Source organism: Girardinichthys multiradiatus, chromosome 5, assembly GCF_021462225.1.
Source record: "Girardinichthys multiradiatus isolate DD_20200921_A chromosome 5, DD_fGirMul_XY1, whole genome shotgun sequence".
Taxonomy (NCBI): Eukaryota; Metazoa; Chordata; class Actinopteri; order Cyprinodontiformes; family Goodeidae; genus Girardinichthys; species Girardinichthys multiradiatus.
In genome coordinates, this window is record NC_061798.1 from 41,951,930 (window position 1) to 41,969,550 (window position 17,621).

At 39.5% G+C, this 17,621-nt stretch overlaps 1 long non-coding RNA gene across 2 annotated transcripts; it reads left to right on the forward strand.

Annotated features, from left to right (window-relative positions):
• Positions 1-5,490: 5,490 nt before the first annotated feature.
• On the forward strand, positions 5,491-7,713 carry LOC124868744. 2 transcript variants are annotated; one of them, XR_007038374.1, is made up of 4 exons: positions 5,491-5,553; positions 5,630-5,952; positions 6,025-6,134; positions 6,895-7,713. It is a non-coding gene; the product is annotated as an uncharacterized LOC124868744 (long non-coding RNA). The 2 variants fall into 2 exon arrangements; XR_007038373.1 differs by lacking the exon at positions 5,491-5,553 and having other exon boundaries at positions 5,572-5,952.
• The last annotated feature ends 9,908 nt before the right edge of the window (positions 7,714-17,621 follow it).

The following is a 17,621-nucleotide window of genomic DNA, read 5'->3' on the forward strand; positions in this document are numbered from 1 at the left end:
CACACAACAACGCAACGAAGGAGGATCTGCAATCATTTAGACACAAACAGTTCTCTCGGCCAGGTACAAACTGAACTCATGACTCATCCAGGAAGTCAAAAAAGAACCCAGAAAATCTGAAGCATTGCAGGCCTCACTTGCCTCAGTTATCCTTAGTGTTTAACAATAAGAAAGAGACTGGGCTAAAAAGGTACTAAATGATTAAAGGGCAAATTGACCCAGCATCAGCAGCATGTACCTCCAGCATCAGGTTGCATAGGTACAAGTGTATCATGCATTTTTAATTGTTTATTTAAGTACAGTTCTCTGTACAGAATTTAGAATGGGTACTATGAAATTAACATAGCACCTCTTCACGATAAGAGTCTAAAAGTGCTTCAACAAAAAATAAATACATAAGATAAAATTAAACAAAAGCAGACTATAAAATACAAGATTTTAGCTGGCTTTTATAGAAAACCACTGAGTCTGCTGATCTCAAAGTCAGAGGAAGCGAGTTCCAGAGTTTTGGAGCCAAAAAAGAAAACCCTGTGTCTCCTTTAGCTTTCAGTTTTGAATGGCAGACTTTCAGCAAGTCCTGATCACAGGACCTGGGGGTCCTAGTAGAGGTGAGGGGTGTAATAGATCAGATATATAGAGAGGTGCTTGTCCATGCAGTGCTCTCCAAGTCAATACTAGGATCTTAAAAAGCACTCGATAATGAACTGGGAGCCATAAGATTACATTAGCAGTGGAGCCACTTGACAAAATTTGGACGATCTGGTCAGGAGCCTAGCAGCAGCATTCTGTACACACTTCCGGGGGTCTTGGTAGGTTTTGGTAAGACGTGTGTAGAGCGCATTGCAATAATCCAGTCAAGATGACACAAAAGCATGAATTAAGATTTACTTATCAAGAAGAGAAACAAAGGGCTAAGTTTGGCAATGTTTCGCAAATGGTAGAAACAGGAGTGAACCAGAGATTTTACTCTTCTAACAAATGACTCAATGAGCCTGAGTCAATGGTTTTCCCAAAATCTCTAACAGAAGATTTAGCCAAGATTTAGCCAAGAAGCCCAAGGATTCCAGTTATTTTCTCAAAAATTATTACTTTAGTTTTTCTTCATTCAATTGAAGAAAAATGTCCATCATCAACCATTTATTATGCATGCATTAAAATGTGCAGTTTCGAAACTTAATTTGGAAGAAAAGAAATATACAACTGGATATCATCTGCAGAGCAACAATAGGAGCTATCCTTAAAAGATGACAGAATGGGACCAAGAGGGAGCAGAAACAAGCAAAAACAACAGTGTCCCCAAAACAGAGCCCTGTGGAACACCATATTGAACAGGACAGGAATGGGATCTATAAATAGATGCAGCCAAAAAGGTTGACCTATCAGTCACGTACAAAGACAACCATTTTAAAGCAGAACCTGAAATACCAGCCCAACACTTCAACTAGGGTAACAGTGGCTCAGGTGGTTGGGGTTCGTCCTGTAACCGATGGGTTCTGGCTCGAACCAACACTCCTTCCATCGTTGTGTTCTGGACAGAAGGGTTGGATGGTCAACAGTATCAAAAGCTGAAGTCAGGTCTAACATAAGGAGCACGAACATTTACCTGCATCACTCTGCATCAAAGTATCATTGAAGACTAAGAAGGGCTTTTCAGTGGGACTTATGAACACATGACTGAAAATGGTCAAGCGCTACTAATCAAGAACACAGCTTTGAAATGGGTCTGTAATTGCTAAAGAGAGAAGGATCCAAATGACCCTTTTTTTAAAAGCAGGTGGACTCTTCAGACAAACAGGTACCTGACCAAGAAGCGAAGGAAGCATTTACTATGGTAACTACAGTAGGACCAATGCACTGAAAAACACACTTAACCAAGCATGCTGGTAGAATGTCCAGAGAACAGGAAGATGCCTTCATGGTGCTAACAAGCTTAACCAACTAAGATAGGGACACTGGCTGAAAACAGTCTGAAATAACAGGCTGAGCTGGACAAGAAATTGTCAACCCAGGAGTAAGTAAAGAAATATTATTTCTCACCTTAATGACTTTGTCTATGAAATAGGAAAGAAAAAGTTGGCAATCCTCACTCGAAAAATGGGAGCAGATAGTGGAGCAGGTCAGGCAATGACCCTGATGGTGTTAAAAACTGTTTAGAGTTACCTTAGCACCTAGCAATCAAATGAGAATACTAGGTTTCCTTTGGTGTTTGACTGTATTATTAAAAAAAGCTAAAACATCCCTTAAGCACAGAATATGCACCTGTAAATGGTGCAAGATGCATCTTTAAACAGTGGATACCATCATTTACCCATGGTGTAGAGCTTGACACAGGTAATGATCTCTTTTTAACAGGGCACATACAGTCTAAAATAGAGAGACAATATTTATAAAAATGGTGGGTCAAATAGTCTACATCACTAAAAGGAGATAAGAAGGGATCAATATCTGCAGCAAAAAGGTCATTTTTTTTCAGCACTCTTTATTTTCACACTCTAATTCCAAACTATATATACAAACAAACTATAATGAACCAGGTTGAATAGAGAAGATGAAAAACAGTTTACTTTGAATCATGCCACACTGCAAAACAGTTCTTAGTCATAAGTTGCATTTTGGCTATCTGCATGCTTTTTTGCATGGCGTTTGAGCTGTGGTCAGTAGATATAAGAATGACATAGATACTTTTGTAGAAAAATCTTAGATGAAGATCTGGACATATGAGAAGTGTGTGTCAGTCTCAGAGTTAGTCAGCTACGAGCCAAAGAGGCCCCTTGTAAGGGGACCCTCGGGCTTAAGAGGATACTGTTTACATTTTTAAGTCCTCTTTGCCAAAATACAGCTCATGAGTTAAAGGACGTCTTCTCTAAGCTGTAGGGTAATGATGCTACAATATTTTTGATGTGTCTCACCATTGTTGGTAAAGCAAATTAAAAACTATCTCAACACAAAATAAATGATTAGCAATATTTCAATTTTAATGTGATTGAGAAGAGGAAAATAAATATGTACTTAAATAAACAAGTCGGGGCATGGGTTATCCTCTTATTTCTATGTATTTGGATGCTGATGTTGACTGTCAACACTTGACAGAGAATGTCAGTCTGAGTCTAAAGAAGCATGCATACTTTTCATATCAATTTGTATTCATGCACAAGTGTTAAAACATTAATATCTCTTATCTGCATTTGGATTTTCTGTTGCAGATTTACACAGGATCTACCCAAAATATTCAGTTGTGGTTTAACCCACGATCATTTTTAGCAAACACACTTTTTCCCTGCCTGCTGTTTACATTTGCACCCTATCCCTAGATATTCCTTGATTGAGTTGCATGTAGAAAATAATATAAAATACGGTGGCCCAGAAGTGTAAACCACATCAACAAGTTACTAAACACAACTACAAATTATAAAACACAACAACATTTCAAAAAACACAACAACAAATTAAAAAACACAACTACAAATCAAAAAACGCAACATTTCAAAAAACACAACGGCATTAACTAAGCACAACAACAAATTAAAAAACACAACTACAAATCAATAAAAGCAACAACATTTCAAAAAGCACAACAACATTAACCTACCGGAAAAGGTAGGTACCGGTGGAAGACATGAGACATCGCTGATTTATTTTCTGACAAAAAGAAGTTTCAAGGCGAGAAAGTCGACCTCAAAACTTCATCCTTGCAGTCAGTTTACCAAGAGTGAGCCTAGTTTGAAATGTGCTCCGGTATTTTCGGAGCAGCAGAGCTCTGCAGACAGGCCGCAGTGGCTGCAGGCTAAGCGGGCAGCTGGAGGGGGTTTTCCCCACTAACCGCAAACTGACCTCATCCAGTCACTCTGTGATTTTCTACTACCTGTTATTTGTTTGCAGCGGCTGGAAGTTGATATAAAGCATTTTATGATATGTGGTGGATAACTACAAGTACCAGAATGTAAAATATATTTTCTCTTTTGAAAATGTTAACATTTGTCCGAGCTACCGCACCCTGCTGGCGGTCACAGTCCTTGGAGTCCCTCCGGTCCTTGGTCCCCAGAAGCGATCACACTCTAAATAACACTTGCTCCTAAAGGAACGACTCTCAAACTGTTTCTAACTCTTAGCTGTTTAATCTAAATAAGGCAGAGGAATGTTTACAGAGATCAGCGCTGAGGATCTTGTCTCGGACTGTCGCCATCTGTACATGAGGGCCATAGCTAGTGATCAAACAGCTCTTTCACTTTTGTCTTGGAAGTGGTGGCCTAGTTATTGAGTAGAGCATTTGCGTTATAGGCCACAAGTACCTGGGTTCGAAATACAGCCTGCCACTCTGGGTCCCTGAGCAAGGCCCTTAGCAGGCTCCCTGGGCTGCTCCCCACTGTTCCCTAAGGAATGGTTTAATTGCAGAGGACTATTTCTTCATTCTGAGATCGATAAAATGTATATATTATTATTACTTTCCTTGTACATAAAACACGCATTTTCCCAAGATTGTCTTTTCATGTAAACCTTAGTGAAGTGTGAACTATTTTTTTCCTGGTTTTATGCAGACAGCTCTGCAGGAGGAGAGAGAGTATACTTCCAGGTTTTGTTGCATTTTCCCACAAACTTCACCATCATGTCCTGCCGTGGTCTGCTCCACTGTCTCCTCATCTTATTTTGCATTTCTAAATTATATTAAATAGCTTATGATTAGACAGTCAAGGTATCAACTTCATGTACTTGCTGGCTGATTATTTGTTTTGTTTTTGTTATTCCAATAAAGATTTTACTACAAACATTTTGTCTCTGTTTGTGCTGTAGTTATCTGATGAGTTTACCTGAAAATAATTAAATAATAGTGGTATAAGAACGATAAATGTCTGCACTCACCTTCTCCATTGACCGCTGTTTGTGAGTGCATTATGGGAAACCTAGTTTACCCAAGTCTGCAGAAGGATGCATCAATGCATCCTCGATATGGGCGGAACAAGAACTGCGGTCCTTCCAACAGCACGGTCGACCAATCAGCGATGTCTCATGTCTTCCACTGGTACCTACCTTTTCCGGTAGGTTAATGTTGTTGCGTTTTTTGAAATGTTGTTGTGTTTTATAATTTGTAGTTGTGTTTAGTAACTTGTTGATGTGGTTTGCACTTCAGGGCCACCGTAGTAAAATTAAATAAAACCAACTGCAGATTCATATCTGGGTCCAACACAGGGCAGAATGCAAACCCCTACATTTTTGAATCATTGTTTTGTTACAAGTTGAGAATGGTATAAAAAATGCTCCTTGATAACTGTTTCTGTGTCTGTAGTAATATTGAATGTGTTAGTAGACGTCCACAGTACTGACAAGCCAGTGGAAAGCAACAGCTCAGCAGCAGAAAACATATGTAAATCAGTGCCTGCTAAAACTGTCAGGATCTGTGCCATGTCTGTTTGTTTGGTGCTGTTTACTGTGCTTAGCCTCTAGATGGCGTGGAACCTGGAGGAGAGGTACAGGTGTTCTATATCCCCCTGATTACCTGCTGAGGAGTATTTAAGGAGGAGGCTGCCAGCAACTCACTGCCAGAGTGTTGCCCTTATGGTACAGCTCAAGCCACATTACTTTTGTCTTGACCTTGTCTTGTACTTTTAGTAATTTTGTATTTGTTACCTTGCAGGTTTACCTGAACCTGACTTTTCCTTCTGCATTGAACCCTGTCTGGATTACCGTCTTCTGGAAAGAAGCTATCCAGCTCCATGAACAAAGACTCAAGCCTCTTATTACTTCGTTGGATCATACCGGCTGTCAGCCTCCTAATTCCTTCGTTCTTTGGATCTCCTTCTACGAACCCTGTCCACCTCCTCCATCCACTGCACCAACTTCAGAAACTCTTGGACCTACTAAACATCCTGGCACACCAGTATTCACCATCCTCAGTCTCATGGGTAAACAACCCCTTGGTCCCTCCACCCCCCTCTGGTGGATCTCTCCATCAATCCAGTAAGGCAGAATTATTATTTAAGAATTTAGATCCAGAGTTATCCCTTGCTTAACGTTCTGTTTATTTTACAGTTGGTATCCCGGTTCCAGTTCCCTGCACATTTCATTACCGTTAAACTCAGTCTCCTGAATTGCTTTCTGCATGTGGGTCAAATCTGTTTGAAACAATATGACAAAAACAGGTATGTTTTTGTAGCAAAGGTCAGGTATAAACATTACAAATATTTGAAATTTTAATTGGAAATTCTCCGGAGTTTGGCAAGTGTCCACAGGAACGCATCACTCAAACGAGAAAGATTAAAGATTCATCTTGTAATGTAAGGGATATTTCAGGATTGGTGAAGAGTTAAAACTCTTTCCTTTTGAACAAAATGAGGACGTTTTGGGGAAAAGATTTTCAGTAATACTGTTTACTTGATTAATATTTATGATTTCATTTTAACACAACATTCCTTTTTATCGTCAGGCTTTGATGCATGCTTAAGAGTTTAGATCATTGTCCCTGTATCCAGGTTTCAATTATCTAGCCCAGTGGTCTTTAGTCTTTGTCCTCAGGGCCCATTGTCCTTCAAGTTTTATGTGTCTCTACTATAGTAACCTAATTCAAATGATTGCTTTACTTCCTCAGCATGCCAGCAAGTGCTGCAGAGGCCTGTTAAAAACCCATTCATTTATGTCAGGTTTGTGGCAGCAGGGAACTATCTAAAGCATGCTGGACAGTGAGTCCTGAGGAGAGAAGACCCTCCAGTCCTCAGGTGTGAGGACACCTGGTCCATCTAGTTGTTGTTTTGTGGTCATTATTTCACCCTTTGTTAAAAGCACCAGGGCCACTGTCAGCTAAAATGGCCCACTATGCTGCCACCACCATGCTTGGCAGTCTATTTAGTGTTCTCATGTGCAAAAGCCTTGCCTTGACTCCTCCTATGACTGTTTTCTTTGTAGGCAACCTCTCAGTCCATGTTGGTGTAAAGCTGTCCTCGCTGTGGACAGTGTTGTTGCTGTCCCTGCAGTTTCCAGTTGACGTCAGGATTGAACCTTACTGGTTACGGTCCTTCACAATTTCTATGTGTCAGAAAGTTTCAGTAAAGGGGGTCCCGGATGGGTGAAACTTTGACTGCAAGAACTCCATACAATGGATAACTACAAGATCAGTCGAGTGACTTTCAAAAAATGTTCTGAATTAAAAATCAAAAGAAACAGACAGGTGTGTTTGTAGCTGCCTTCCTCTCTAATAATCTCACCTAATTAAATTTCTCGCCCAACTGAAGTCGCTCTGCTTTTCTTTGGGGAATCTAATTTGATCCTTCCTCTAACCAGCCCCTTTGTGTTAAGTCCCCCTTTGTATTCCCTTCTTTTTGAATCTTCAGTGCACTTTTAAAGAACAGGTGCGATGACAGATGCCGTTGCTCCATTTTATTCATTCCGATTCAACTCGTCTCTTCTCCACCTCCTCCCGTCACCCCATCTCTTTGCATCTTAATTCCTTTTGCACCTTCTGTCCTTTCATTATTCATCATGCCACTCAAGGCTGTTCCCTGTCTTTCTTATGTCCTCCCTCCCTCACTTGTTACTTTTCAATTCAGATGAATTAACCACAGCCACTCTTGTCTCTCATATCCCATCTTCCTCTCCATTATGCTGCTTTCCTGCCCTCCCACTTTAACGCTCTCCCTCCTTTCATCTCTTCCTCAACACACCGCACTCCTACCCCCACCCTCAGGTTTTCTTCCACTGTTTTCCTTCATACTTCATCTTCCCTCAGCCTTTTCCATGTCTCTGTATCTGACTCTATAACTCCTCCCCACCAGCGATTTTCTTCTCATCCACCTACTCCGTTCCATCCATGTGTTGATGATGTGTGGGTTCATCTTTGTTTTTACGTGTGAAGAGTGTACGTCTCCATGTAGGTGTGTATGTTTACATGTGTGTTTTCTCTTCGGGGCAGCTTGTTCATTAATGCGGAGGTTAGAGTGATGATGCTGGAATTGAAAGGGAATAGTCGTCAGAAGCATATTGATCAAACACTTCCTGGAGGCAATGTGAATGAAGCTGCGTGTGAAGGGAATATGTGTGCATGAGTACGCAACATTTGTATCCCCTTTTGCAGTGTTGCTTAAGGCCGAATATTCCCTTAAAAGGACAGATTTTAAAAGTGGCTTCTTTCTTAAAGTCCCTCGTAAGTTACAGAAGTGTGCACAACTCTTGTTTGGTGTGCTCTGCTGTTAAGTTGAGCCGCTCTAGGCTTTCCCCAGGCTACAGGGAAATGTGTTTTAATGCATAAATGTATGTTTGCCTCCGTTTGTATAGTGCTGAGAAAAGATGTTCGCCTTCTTACTGGATTTGCTTTTTTTTTGTCACCCTTAAATGTTTAAGATCATCAAACAAATTTTAATATCAGACAACGCTTTACCCCTGCGTTGGTGCAGGGGTAAAGCACGCGATGGAGGCTGCAGCCGTCATGGGATCGAGTCCCGGCTGCATATTTTCCTCTCTCTCCACCCCATTTCCAGTCAGCCACCTTACAAAAGACCACTAGTGCCACACAGAATAAATAAATTAAATAAGCTGAGTTAAAAATAAAGCTGGTTTTAAATGCTTATTTCAGTAATTAAGATACAAAAACCATTCATACCAATGTAGATCTTTGTGCAAAAGCAATTTCCACCCTTCCACTTATAATAATCATAATACATTTTAGTTGTAGGCACCTTTCCGGTCACTCAAGGTCATTGGACAAAAGAAAGACATAAATCATAGAACTAAGAGTTGTTAAATAATGATTTAGCAGTAATTAACCACAATTTTTGGAAGACTGAGTTCTGCTTAATTAGCCACACCAATGTCTGATTACCGCCACATCTACGGAATCAAAAAATCACTTCAGAAGAACCTTTCTGACAACGTGAAGTAGGCCAAAAGATCCCAAAACGCAAAGCATAATTCAAAAAAATAAAAGAAATGATGAGAAACAAAATCACTCTCAGGAAAGGGTTACAAAGTTATTTCTAAGGCTTTGAGACTCCAGCACACCTGTGAAAGCCTTGTCGGCGACCTACCAACATTACTCCCATATCAACGACTCATCCAGGAGGTCACAACAAAACCCAGGACAACATCTAGAGCACTGCAGGCTTTACTCACCTCACATCACACTACCACCATCACCTTGGTGGTAATAGTATGATGCTTTAGAAACTGAGCAACTTGCTCTAACTGACGAAACATGGATTTTGCATTCTACCAAACAATCCTGAAGAAAAGTATCCAGCGATCAATTTCACAAGCTTAAGCACACTTGAGTTATGCAGAATGACTACGATCCAATGCCGGAAACACAAAAATAAAGCCTTTGGGTTGGCCTAATCAAAGTCTGGAATAAATTCAACTGAGATTTTGTGGCTTGACCTTAGAAAGAAAACTCCAATGTGGCTTAAACAAAGCAATTCTGCAAAGAAGACCATGGCAAATTTCCTTAACAGAGATGTAAAACACTAACTTATAATACTGTTGCCAAACCAGTTATGTTAGGGGGCAACCTTTTAAACATGGTCAGGTTAGTTTGGATGTTTTTTTTCTCTTAACAAATGAAGTCGTAATTTAAAAACTGTATTTTGTATTTACTCTTTGTTTGATGATCTTAAACATTGATGTGTGAAAAAGGTGAAAACAGAAGAAATCTGTAGGGGGAAGGTGCATTTTTCAGCACTGTATGATTTTCACAGTAGCTGATACCAGGCTATGTAAGCAGTGAGGAATGAAAGCGAGGACTGCTGCTGTCACCGCAGCTAACACACTAATGATGGCAATATAAGGGGACTTTCAGCAGTGGAAATTGAATTAGATTGCAGGACTCAAACACATAATTGCCAAACAAGCCTGCATTAAAAACAGCTGCACAGAAAAACAGACGTATGCAAAGTGAAGCTCTGCTGACATGGAAGTTGCATGAGCTTTTATTTACAGTTCACAGAAGTGCCTTTGTTGGCTGCAAAGTAAACCCAAACATATCAACCACAGTCAGGAAAGTTTTCCAAAACTGTCACTGGGAAAAAAAAATGACTTAGGAAGAGGAGGTTTTGCCGGCTGAAGAGTGTGGGGGATGAGGACTTTGATTTGGAAGGGGAACGAGTAGGTGGCAAAAGACCTGATGGCAGAGCAGAAATGAGGCTGAGTTGGAGGAATGACAGAGGAGAGTGTGCAGGCAGGTAAGTTGTGGCCAGTGGAGAGGGAAGATGGATTCCACTTATTGTGGTGGTGCGAGCAGCTACAGTTGAGAGATGTTGGGAGGCAGGTGGGTGAGCGAGCTGCCAGAGAGGGAACTTTACCCCAAGAAATAAGAGGAGGGAATAAACTTGGAACAAAGTTTGGCCTGAACACCTATAATTACCATGAGGTGACAGTGATGTCATGCCACAAGTGACAGAAAAACCCTGTAGAAACGGGAAAGTGGGGTAAGACACTAAAACAAAGAGACAAAATCAAGAGGACAAACTAAAACTCTGTTGATCCGGTTTCATATATTGAACTTTAAAGATTTAGTGAATTTAAAAATGTTATTGGTTATGTCCAGAGATTGAAAGAAACCATTAATAAATAATTTACTGAAGCTTTTTGTGTTCATGTCTAGAGATGATAATTATAGGAGAAAAAACTGTTTTGAAAGTATGTATGAACTACATTAAGGCTGATGTGTTGAATGATTGAATAATTCATTAGTGATAAAAAAAAAAGAATGATTTTCAGTTCAGTTTATTTATATACGCCGATTCACAACAAATGTCTTTTGAGTCACTTTACAACACTAACAGGTCCAATTTATATACATAAATTCAATCATATAGAGAAACTCCAATTTAACCACCTACATTTGAATCCAATCCCAGTTACAAAACAAAGCAGTCGAGTTCAATTTATTGCCAAATGTTAAAAGGTTTTCTATCTACTAAAACCCAACCGACTGCGTAGAGTGACTGACTTTACAGCAATCCCTCCTCCTAAACCAGCATGTAGTGACCGTGAACTGTTAATTTCAGTGAGTCATTAACTCTGCAGCAATCCCTCATACTTAGCATGCGTGTGTAAGAAAAAATAAATGTAAAGACAAAACTATGAAACAAAATTCTCTTTTTGAATGCAATTATTTGAGAAAGATGATGTAGGCATCTATTTTGTTTTGTTTTTGTTGTTTTGTGGTAAATAAATCTTTAAAGGGATCTATTTGGTTTTTTTTTCTCCAACTTGCTCCTTTTTTATTCATTGAATGTATGTATTCCTGTTTGAATTTTGTCTGAGTTTGTATCTTGTGGAGATATATGTATATTAGGAATAAATTAAGCCAAAAATGAACTAAACTGAACATAGTGTGTCTAAAAAATAGAAATGGGTGCTGGATTGAACATGAAAAAACAGACAAATTTATCCACAGAGCAACTCCTCTGTCTAGAAATCTTTATTGGTTTGAATATGAGCGATGTGCCTGAATCACCATACAGTAAAGCTTTATGTGGGAGTTTCTTTGGGGGTGAGGATTGATTTGTTCATTTTTATGTTCAGTGTCAGTTGAGCTGACATTAACATTTTAGAAAAATAACATTGTTAGATTGCTCACAGGTCGCATCAAGTTTACATCGAGTTTTCTGCACTAAGAATGAAGGAAGTGTGGAAATGATGACAAAAGGGTGTGCATGGGGGTCCACTTACTGTAACAAAACCCAACAAGGTTGAGCAAAAGCAGCCACTCTGGACCACTTGGTAAATGATATACAGCGCCTTGCAAATGTAATTATACCCTTTATTTTATAGTGTTTGTCAAATCACAACTGCAATCTGACATATATTTGATTGGGATTTGATGTAATAGAGCAACACAAGAAGTGAATATTTATGAAGTGGAAGAAAAAGAATACATGTTTTTTATTGGTCTGTCCGTCCGTCCGTACTAAATGAATAAAACAGCCAGATCTTCCATCATTGGTGCTACACTCTTTAACTCTTTAAATGCAGCAATGAATTGTGTCTAATTACAAATAAGTGACTTCTGAAGGCAAGTGGTCGCAGTGGAGTTCATTTAGGGGTCTCAGGGTGAGGGGGCTCAAAAATATTTAAAATGTCTTTTTTTCCTTCCACTTCACAATTACTGACTCCTTTGTGCTGGTCTAACAAATCAAAGAAAATACTATAAAGTATTTTCTTTATAGTTTACAATTGTGACAAAATGAGAAAGAATAAAAAGAGTATGAAATCTTTTACAAATGACTGTGTCTGCAGATAAATTCAGTCACTTCTGTACGTTGCAGGCATGCCTCTGCATATTCATGCTCACCTGCTTACAGATTGTTTCATTACTGATTTGTCAATTTCCAGCTTTGCATCTTTGTTATATGAACTCCTCTTTTGTAATATTAATATTATCTATTCCCATGGCCTGTAATAAATCAGCCCAGAAAATTTTTATTTACGTCAATCTGATTTCAATGGTTTTTGAAGCAACTTAATTGAATTCTTGGAAATCCAAAATAATAAATTTAGTACAAATAAAAGTATATAAATACGGTCAGACAAATTACAATAGACTTATAATATATTAATATAATACAAGTGAAAGCTATAGAAGACAATGTTCAGTGACATTGGGAATGCATGTAAATCATCACGGCCTATCTGCTGTTTTGATTGTTTGATTGGCAATCAGACAAGCCAGGCTTATTCCACCTGCAGTGACTGATTAAATAGATGCAATAAACAATACTGTGAAGCTGTATGAATCTGCACAAAAACTGCAAACACACAAAGCTCAGATGCATGAAGCATACTGAGAGAAGTTTATTCTCTGTGTGCCTTCATCTGCATTAGGTTGCACAAAGCCTCACAGTGAACTTCTGAGAAGTTCAAAGCATAAGATTAACACTCATGTTTCTGGATTGTCGGCATATTTTCCTTGTAGTGTCAAAGCTATATGTGGAAGCAATGTGCTTTACATGTTTGATTGTTTTCGTTTTTATTGAGGTGGAAAAGGACTGAGAAGTAAGCCCTGCAGGAGGTTAAATTGAAGATTAGGAAATTCAAATTATAAAAAAAATGTCAAGAATGTGGTGAGTGTATGTGGAAGGTTGGAAACGAGAGGAATCCAGGAGCAGGAGAGGCAGACCGTTGATGGTAAAATGATGATTTGTTTTATCAAAATTAAAAGTTACTGCATGGCAGGAATGAATGTATCTCCGCTGAACTAAACTAAAACTATGAAGACCATGAAACACTGTGAAGCAATCTGACATTACGACAAAACAATCACCTGGCTTGGAGGAAATACTGACCAGGAATGTAGCATGAAGGAGTAACTGGCAAACAGGAGCAGATGATTGGCACTGAGAGTAACAACCAGGGGCCCTACACATGCATGTTCAAAACTCTAACATGCTGTGGTACTATGAAGCTGGTAAATCAGCCGAGGGTTACTGAGGCTGCATATGTGTTAGCTCATGTTAAACAGGTAGAGTTGGATTAAGAGGACCACTCACAATGCAGAGGCCTAAAGAAACATTACCACAAAGATAAAAGCTAACAAATAACCGACATGATTAAAGCATGAATGTTGTAATATATTAAATGCTGCAGGTACGTGTTGCAACAGAGACTACAGCTGTTATAAATTGTCTTTGCACCAGATGATCTAAAAATTTAAAACCTCTCAGTCCCACAGGTTAGAGACAGATTTTCTGCCATCTACACCATGTAATGTTATTTGAAACATGTTTTGTTCATTTGGGGTTTTAAACACTATTTAAAAAACCCAAATGTGTTGATGAAGTACATGGCAGTGTGCTTAGCACGGTGCACTATGAGTTCATCAATCTATATAAATAATCAGGATCTTTTCAGAGATATGCATCTAATTAAGAAACATTTTATTTTTGGTCTGTAAATTTCAGCTTCTAACAGAGTCAAACTTTATAGCAATCGGTCTCTGTATTGATCAGTTCTGCAGAGACATCTCATAAAGATTTTCTGGTGAAAACAAGACTTAACTGTAAGTCAATAAGAAGGATAAAAAGAGAGTCACTGTTCATGCACTGCTCGTCTTTTTAATTTTAAAAATTTCTCAAGGCATTGATTGGTTGAGAAAAGTCCTTTTATAGTCTGAGGCTCTAATTTGGAAAAAGCGGTCCCTTTCATCTGAAAGGATCAGAGTTTACAGATTCATCCATTTTTCTATGCCTGCCTTTTCCTTGCAGAGTCCTGTGGAGATGCTGCCTATCTCCATTGGACAAGAGGCAGGGTACACTGTATATAGAGACATGCAAAGGATAAAGGCCAAAGGGCCAGTTTACCTAACAACCCTGTTTTAAGACTGTGGGAGGAAGATGGAGTACCCAGAAAACATTGCTGTGGTCTTGATTCAAACCTAGGACCTTCATGTTGTAAGAAAACTGTGCCACTGTGCAGGCCTTTACCAAAACCTACAAAAAACTGACCCATCTACAGTTCTTCTAAAACTGCTTCTCATAATGGCTGTCTACTGATAAAATCTGCAGATTGCTAGAAAATCTGTTGTCCCTCACACCCACTGAGTTTACGAGCCTTTCTATGCCTGAATAAGTCATAGTTCAGAGTTAAGTTGCTTATCAAACATAAAAAAACTGGACTTGAAAGGAGAAAAGGCCAAAGAAAAATCAGATCACGAAGACCTTCAGGAACCCTGGAGTACTGATGATTAAGTCCATATTAAAACATCTCATAATATGACTAATTGGAAGCAAAATAGAAAGACATGAGGGATGACTCAAGAATTCTGGGCAGACCTTTGAAAAATATAATCAGTATGTGTTTATTGATGGTTTTGTCGTTATTGGCAAACATGACAGAAACATTGCTGGCTAAAATGCAGTGCATTCCTTTATTGTGCTGTTAAAACACCAGATTATGTCCCCAGGTCTACTTTCTAGCTTATGCCTTGAGGAGAAGTTTACATTTGTGAGGTAGTCCTCCATCTTTATTACAACATTCACATTGTGCAGTCAACTGTTTCCAAGTTTTAAGCATATGACCCAAGCTTCACCCTAACAAGAACGGTTAGGAGGTTCAGGTACAAAATACAGGAACCACCTGGTGTATGTCATCCATCTAGGTGCTAACCAGGAACAACAGAGCCCTTGTTCCAGAATTGGCATCTTGGCTAACTTGGCTTGTGCATGTTCAGGTTTCATGGCCAGATGAAGTATGAAATATGAAATTTGAAATATGGTTTCATTAAGCTTTCAAACTTAACTCAAACGCTGTGGCAACTTTTAAGCCTGGTGGTGGCAACACAATGCCTATGAGGCAGTTTTTCTGCCAGGTGCTGGTATTCATGACATAAAGTGTGTTAAACGATGAAGAAGAAAGACTACCTACAAATTCTTAAACCATATGTCAAATAAGTGTTTCAGTAAAGATCTGGAACACACATTAAAACTAGGTTCTGGGTAAGGATAAAGCTCTTATCCTCATAACAAACTTTTAATCTGGTTTTAAACTAGATTCTTTGTCCATCACAGGGCAACAAAGAGACACACAAGAAAAGCAACCCCCCCCCCCACACACACACACACACATACATACATAACCAAGGGCAAGAGAGTAACCAGTTAACCTAACAGTCATGTTTTTGGACTGAGAGGAAGATGGAGTACCCGGAGAGAGTCCATGAATGCACAGGGGAAACTGCACCCAATGCTAGTTTCTGAAATGTTTAAACGTGAATGTTGTATTATCATTACACCCTGAAAAAAGAATGCCTTAGATGCATCTTGAAAAGGCCTAATTTAAGATAACATTCATGCTCAAGATTTAACCCTATTAACGACATTATAACTATGATATGAGGTGGAGTTAAGGAGTATGCTTGTAATCTTTAAATGTGACTGAAGTGATGACTGTGTGGTTGCACCTCTTTAATAGTTAAAAAAAATGACACTCAGCATCCCAAAAACTGCTTGTTTGAACATCTACACACAAATGCAAATGGTTTGTCATCTTAACCAACACCGTGATCAATTATTATGAGATTTATCTGTTTTTGTGTGTCTGAGCAATATTTGACAAATGATACATTGTAAAAGCAAAAGGCTGTTAAATCAATAAGATAAATATGTGGTGTCGGTGTGTCTGTCTGGACTATTGGCAGACCGATATATCACAGGTGAAGATTATATTGAATTAAGCTTTGCTTGTTCCTCCGCTGGAGCTGACTAGTGCTATTAATAGAATGGCAAAGAAAGGCTAGATTTATTTTACTGTGTACCACCTGGTGTACTGAGGTGAAGGATGGTGTTTTAAAAGGTAAGACAAGTCAGACTGTATCAGAGCAGGACGAACAGTGATTGAGTTTATAGCAGGACGGTCTGAATATCCACAACACTGCCTCTGTGTTTCCATGAGCGTAGGCTGCAAAGACGGTGAAACTGCCCGTAAAATGTGTTTTTGTGTGTGTGTCTCTATAATATTCAAAGGTCCCTCAATTTCACCTAGTGCATTATAAATCTCTTCAGTTGCTGACACTTTGCTCACTCATTCGACTTGGTCTCTGGGTCAAATGCTCTATTTCTCCTTTGTGCAGGTTGAAGAATGTCATGTAGTAGCTCAATGGAAAGCAATTTAGGGGCTGTCGAGGCAAACCAGACCCAAAATTTCACATATCCTTGCAAATAGACACATGGGGAGGGGGGGATAAAAAGAGATGCTCCAGTTTTATCACCGCAATTATAATCTGCAATCAAATTTTTGGTAAATCCTCGAGCAGGGGCTATCAAATCTTTATCATATCTTCCTGACCAGTGTTTCCATCACAGACGGTGATAGACCAACCTACACACACGGTCCAGAGAAGATTGCTTTTCCTATACTGTGGAGATCAATGAGAGCACTCCATTGCTCAGATTAATGCCCTCACCTTCCCACACATGCACACAAAAACACCTCTCACACCTGTGGATGATAGTACAGGGCAAGCAGCGGCAAACTGGATGGGAAATATTCTATTGCCCCCCTCTGGTGACAACAGAGGTTGAGTGGATTAACAACTTGTTTCTCTCTCTCTCTCTCTTTCTCACACACACACACACACACACACGCACCCAAACACGTGCACACACACACACAAACGCATCTGTGCATACATATGAGTAAAATAACATGTCTAGGAAGAGGCCCAGGGGACGGCCCAGGACACGCTGGAGGGACTATGTCTCTCGGCTGGCCTGGGAACGCCTTGGGCTCCCCCTGGAGGAGCTGGAGGAGGTGTCTGGAGAGAGGGACGTCTGGGCGTCTCTGTTGAGTCTGCTGCCCCCGCGACCCGGTCCCGGACAAGCTGAAGACGACGAGTACGAGTACATGTCTAGGTTGGAGTTGCTGGAGGCTGTTCAAACATTCAAGCATAGTCTCTTAAGAAAGCACAAAGAAAGTAAATAAATAAAATGACCTAAATTCTTAATAAATTTGCAGAAAAGGAGAGTAAAATAACATCAAAGCTGTATTTGAGGAAGCATTGCATGGATATCTGGTTATTTTGAATTTAAGTTTGGCTCTATAGGTCTTTCTGTTCATGCATTTTCTGCCTGGTTCTGTTTAGACTTTTCCAGTGGGTACCTCACCTAAAGGCATGGGTTAATTTGTCAGTCAAAACTGAGTGTATA